The sequence below is a fragment of the Elephas maximus genome, chromosome 1 (genome assembly GCF_024166365.1).
Source record: "Elephas maximus indicus isolate mEleMax1 chromosome 1, mEleMax1 primary haplotype, whole genome shotgun sequence".
Classification (NCBI taxonomy): Eukaryota; Metazoa; Chordata; class Mammalia; order Proboscidea; family Elephantidae; genus Elephas; species Elephas maximus.
Window position 1 is genome coordinate 208,591,017 of NC_064819.1, and position 6,279 is coordinate 208,597,295.

Sequence of the window (6,279 nt, forward strand, 5' to 3'; positions counted from 1 at the left end):
AAAGTAGAGTCGACCTTAATGACCTGGGTGGAGTCAAGCTTTCAAGACCTTCATTTGCTGATGTGGCACAACTCAAAATGAGAAGAAATAGCTGCAAACAGCCATTAATAATCAGAATGTGGAATGTACAAAGTATGAATCTAGGAAAAATGGAAATCATCAAAAATGAAATGGAATGCATAAACATTGATATCCTAGGCATTAGCGAGCTGAAATGGACTGGTATTGGCCATTTTGAATTGGACAATCACATGGTCTACTACGCTGGGAATGACAAATTGAAGAGAAATAGCATTGCATTTATTGTCAAAAAAGAACATTTCAAGACCTAATCTTAAATACAGTGCTGTCAGTGATAGAATAATACCCTATCATGCCTGCAAGGAAGACCAGTTAATACGACTATTATTGAAATTTACACACCAACCACTAAGGTCAAAGATGAAGAAATTGAAGATTGTTATCAACTTCTGCAGTCTGAAATTGATAAAACAGGCAATCAAAATGCATTGATAATTACTGGCGATTGGAAGGTGAAAGTTGGAAACAAAGAATCAGTAGTTGGAAAATACGGCCTTGCTGATAGAAACGATGCCATAGATCGCATGATAGAATTTTGCAAGACCACCAACTTTTTCATTGCAAATATCTTTTTGTAACGACATAAATGATGACTATATAGATTGACCTTGCCAGATGGAATACACAGGAATCAAAATGACTACATCTGTGGAAAGAGACGATGAAAAAGCTTAGTATCATCAGTCAGAACAAGGCCAAGGACCGACTGGGGAACAGACCATTAACTTCTCATATGCAAGTTGAAGTTGAAACTTAAGAAAATTAGAACAAGTCATATGTTAAAAGTATGACCATGAGTATATCCCACCTGAATTTAGAGACCATCTGAAGAATAGATTTGGAGTGTTGAACACTAATGACCGAAGACCAGACCAGTTGTGGGATGACATCAAGTACATCATGCAAGAAGAAAGCAAGGGGTCATTAAAGACAGGAAAGAAAGAATAGACCAAAATGGATGTGACAAGAGAGTCTGAACCTTGTTCTTGAATGTAGAGTAGCTAAAGCAAACAGAAAAAACGATGAAGTCAGAGTTGAACAGAAGATTGCAAAGGGCGGCTCAAGAAGACAAAGTATTATAATGACATGTGCAAAGATCTGGAGTTAGAAAACCAAAAAAAAAAAAAAAAAAAAACACGTTTGGTTGGCATTTCTCAAGCTGAAAGAACTGAAGAAAAAATTCAAGCCTTGAGTTACAATTCTCAAGAATTCTATAGACAACATATTGAATAGCATAGGACGCATCAAAAGAAGATGGAAGGAATAGAGAGTCATTGTACCAAAAAGAATTGATCGACGTTCAGCCATGTCAGGAGGTAGCCTATGATCAAAAACCCAATGGTGATGGTACTGAAGGAAGAAGTTCAAGCTGTACTGAAGACACTGGTGAAAAACAAGGCTCCAGGAACTGATGGACTATCAATTAAGATGTTCCAACAAAAAGATGTAGCGCTTGAAGTGTTCACTCATCTTTACCAAGAAATTTGGAGGACAGCCTACCTGGCCGATCAACAGGAAGAGATCCGTATTTATACCTATTCCAAAGAAAGTTGATCCAACAGAATGCAGAAATTATCAAACAGTATCATTAATATCACATGCAAGTAAAATTTTGCTGAAGATCATTCAAAAGAGGCTGCAGCAGTACATTGACAGGAAACTCCCAGGAATTCAAGCCAGATTCAGAAGACGACTGGAAACCAGGGCTATCATTGCTGATGTCAGATAGATCCTGGCTGAAAGCAGAGAATACCAGAAGGATCTTTATCTGTGTTTTATTGACTATGCAAAGGCATTTGACTGTGTGGATCATAACAATTTATGAATAAAATTGGGAAGAATAGGAATTCCAGAACCTTTAATTGTGCTCATGAGGAACCTGTGCATAGACCAAGAGGCACAAACAGCACAAGAGGATTCTGTGTGGTTTAAAGTCAAGAAAGGTGTGTGTCAGGGTTGTATCCTTTCACCATACTTGTTCAATTTGTATGCAGAGCAAATAATCCAAGAAGCTGGACTATATGAAGAAGAACAGGGCATCAGGGTTGGAAGAAGACTCATTAACAACCTGTGTTATGCAGATGACACAACCTTGCTTGCTGAAATGAAGAGGACTTGAAGCACTTACTGATGAAGATGAAAGACCAAAGCCTTCAGTATGGATTACACCTCAACGTAAAGAAAACAAAAATCCTCACAACTGGGCCAATAAGCAAGATCATGATAAACGGAGAAAAGATTGAAGTTGTCAAGGATTTCCTTTTACTTGGATCAACAATCAACGCCCTTGGAAGCAGCAGTCAAGAAATCAAATAATGTATTGCTTTGGGCAAATGTGCTGCAAAATAACTCTTTAAAGTGTTAAAAAGCAAAGACACCACTTTAAGGACTAAGGTGGGCCTAACCCAAGCCATAGTGTTTTCAATTGCCTCATATGCATGTGAAAGCTGGACAATGAATAAGGAAGACCCCCAAGAAGAATTGATACCTTTGAATTATGGTGTTGGTGAAGAATGTTGAATATACCATGAACTGCCAAAAGAACGAACAAATCTGTCTTGGAAGAAGAACAGCCAGAAGGCTCCTTGGAAGCAAGGATGGTGAGACTCTGTCTCACATACCTTGGACATGTTATCAGGAGAGACTAGTCCCTGGAGAAGGACGTCATGCTTTGTAAAGAAAAAAAAAAAAACAAAATCTTTTTTTTTTTTTTTTGTAGAGGGTCAGTGATAAAGAGGAAGACCCTCAGTGAGATGGATTGACAGACACAGAGGCTGCAACAATGGGCTCAAACATAGTAACTATTGTGAAAAAGGCTCAGGACTGGGCAGTGTTTTGTTCTGTTTTACAAAGGGTTTCTGTGAGTTGGAGCCAACTCAACAGCACCTAACAACAACAACAACATTGGAAATTTTAACACTCACTGTATGTTTAATAATATTAAGCAATTACTGTTATATTAGGAACAATAATAATAATGTGGCTAAGGTGTTTTTCTTTTTTTTAAATTGCTTAGAGATCCATACTGAACGATTTATTATGGATTAAATGATGTTGGAGATTTGCTTCAGTGTAATACTAGAGAAAGAAAAATGTGTGTGGAGGGGAGTGAGGGGTAGAATGAAACAGGATTGGCCATAAGTCAACAGCTAGGTGGTGCGTACAGAGAGGTTCATTGTACTAATTTGAATTCTTTGGTATGTGTTTGAATTTTTCCATTTTACTGCAAAAAAAAAAAAAAAATAAGAAAAGGTTTTTTGAAAAATAGAGATCCCTGAGCCCCTCGGAGACTCTGGTTCAGAAGGCCTAGAGCCTGTAAATCTGTGTGTTTGCGTCACCACCACCACCAGGCAATTCACCAGCAGTACTCCATCCCAACTATCTACTCTATTGATGTTGTTAGGTAGAATATGTTAATACTGGGGTAGGGGTGGTAATCGGGTGTAATGGATTGAATTGTGTCCCCCCAAAATATGTGTCAATTTGGTTAGGCCATGTGTGGTTGTCCTCCGTTTTGTGATTTTCCTGCCTGTGGTTAAAGAGGATTAGGATGGAATGTAACACTTTTTTTTTTTTTAATTGTGCCTTAAGGGAAAGTTTACAAATCAAGTCTGTCTCATAAAAACTTAGATACACCTTGCTATATATTCCTAGTTGCTCTCCCCCTAATGAGACAGCACACTCCTCTCCACCCTCTGTTTCCGTGTCCATTCAGCCAGCTTCTGTCCCCCTCTGCCTCTCATCTCCCCTCCAGACAGGAGCTGCCCACATAGTCTCATGTGTCTACTTCATCGAATAAGCTCATTCCTCACTAGTATCATTTTCTACATTATATAGTCCAGTCCAATCCCTGTCTGAAGAGTTGGCTTTGGGAATGGTTCCTGTCCTGGGCTAACAGAAGGGTCTGGGAACCTCCAGGGTCCTTCTGGTCTCAGTCAGACCATTAAGTCTGGTTTTTTTTCGAGAAATTGAAGTCTGTATCCCACTGCTCTCCTGCTCCCTCAGAGATTCTCTGTTGTGTTCTCTGTCAGGGCAGTCATTGGTTGTAGCCAGGCACCATCTAGTTCTTCTGATCTCAGGCTGATGTAGTCTCTGGTTTGTGTGGCCCTTTCTGTCTCTTGGGGTCATAATTACCTTGTGACTTTGGTGTTCTTCATTCTCCTTTGCTCCATGTGGGCTGAGACCAACTGATGCATCTTAGCTGGCTGCTTGCTAGTGTTTAAGACCCCAGATGCCACTCTCTAAAGTGGGATGCACAATAGAAATATAACACCCTTGCTCAGGTCACATCCCTGATCCAATGTAAAGGGAGCGTCCCTGAGGTGTGGCCTGTACCACATTTTATCTTACAAGAGATAAAAGGAAAGGGAAGCAAGCAGAGAGTTGGGGCCTTCATACCACCAAGAAAGAAGCACCAGGAGCAGAGCATGTCCTTTGGACCTGGGGTTCCTGCTTGGAGATACTCCTAGTCCAGGGGAAGAATCACGAGAGGGACATTCCTCCAGACATGAGAGAGAGACAAAGCCTTCTCCCGAAACTGACGCCCTGAATTCGGACTTCTAGCCTCCTGGGCTGTGAGAGAATAAACTTCTCTTTGTTAAAGCCAGCCATGAGTGGTATTTCTGTTACAGCATCACTAGATGACTAAGACATGGGGGGAATTTCAAGGCTCCCATGTACAAATATCGTCCTTAGGAAAAATGTATCTGATTAGAGTAAGTGTGTATTTAACAGTGACTCCAAAGGAGGGATGTCTACAGTTTTAAGAAAAATTAGTAAATCTTAAAGAATAAAATTTCTTTCAGGCAGGAACTCCAGTTACCAAATTACAAGAAATTATACGTAAAATCTCACGGTTCCAACTTTTATCTAGCATCACTCTTTTCCTGGGTGAATAAAATCCAGCCACATTGACACTTTGCTTCTTCAGACATGCCAAGCTCATTTTTACCTAAGGACCCAAGTTTCAGCCTTGTGTTCTCCTCAAAAAGTGCTACACTTCATTTATATCTCAACCCCGAAGTTACCTCTTCAAGGCCTTCCCTGACACTCCCTCTTCAGTACCCCACCTCTTACAATAACTCCCTATGACCTTAAGCAATAATTTCAGGGCACTTATTTTTTTTATCATTAGATGAAATTGTCTTATTTGTTTACTTATTGTTTCCTTTATCAAATATATAAGATCTCTGACTGTAGGGCTCTTGTCCATGTTGTTTATGGATGCATGCTAACCTCTTACGATGTACTATCTGGCCAAAATAACGACTCAATAAATAAAGTTGAGTACCTGGAATATCTACATTTGGAAGGGTACCTCCCTGTGCCCCCACATTACATCAAGTGCTGCAAATTCAAATGCCACAGGGATCAGATTGGTACTAAAACCAAGGGCCTGTGGTTAGAAAAATCTAGAGAAAAAAACTCAGGATCACTTGTACCGGCCTGAAGGAGGCAGCTGCTCTTCAGTTTGAATCATGTTGCATGCTGTAATCCAGATCTAGTGTAGCCAGATTATCCCATTTTTTCATAATATGCCAAAAAGCCATGCTTCAAAAAAAAAATTTTTTTTTATTGTGCTTTAGGTGCATGTTTACAGAGCAAATTCATTTCTCATTAAGCAATTAATACACAAATTGTTTTGTGACACTGGTTGCCAACGCTGTGATGTGCCAACACTCTCCCCTTCTCAACCCTGGGTTTCCCATTTCCATTTGTCCAGTTTTCCTGACCCTTCCTGCCTTCTTGTCTTTGCTTTTGGGCTGGTATGCCCACTTAGTCTCGTATACATGGTTGAACTACATGCGTTATTGTTTGTTTTATAGGCCTGTCTAATCTTTGGCTGAAGGGTGAACTTCAAGAGTGATTTCAGTACTGAGTTAAAAGGGTGTCCAGGGGCCATACTCTCGGGGTTTCTCCAAATTCTTTTGTTAGCAACCGATTTAAAAAAATGACAGTAGCGCATGAATCACTAGTTTGTAAGCTCTGCTCCTCCAGAGGTTAAGAGAAGACACTGAGAAAGGATACTGTGAAGGTTGTACCGTACAGCATTGTTTGTAATGGTGAAAAATGGGAAATAACCTGAATACCCATCACTATGGAATTACCAAATAATTTGTGGCAACCTTACAAAAGATCAGCAGTTCAAATCTACCAGCTGCTCCTTGGAAGCCCTATGGTGCAGTTCTACTCTTTCCT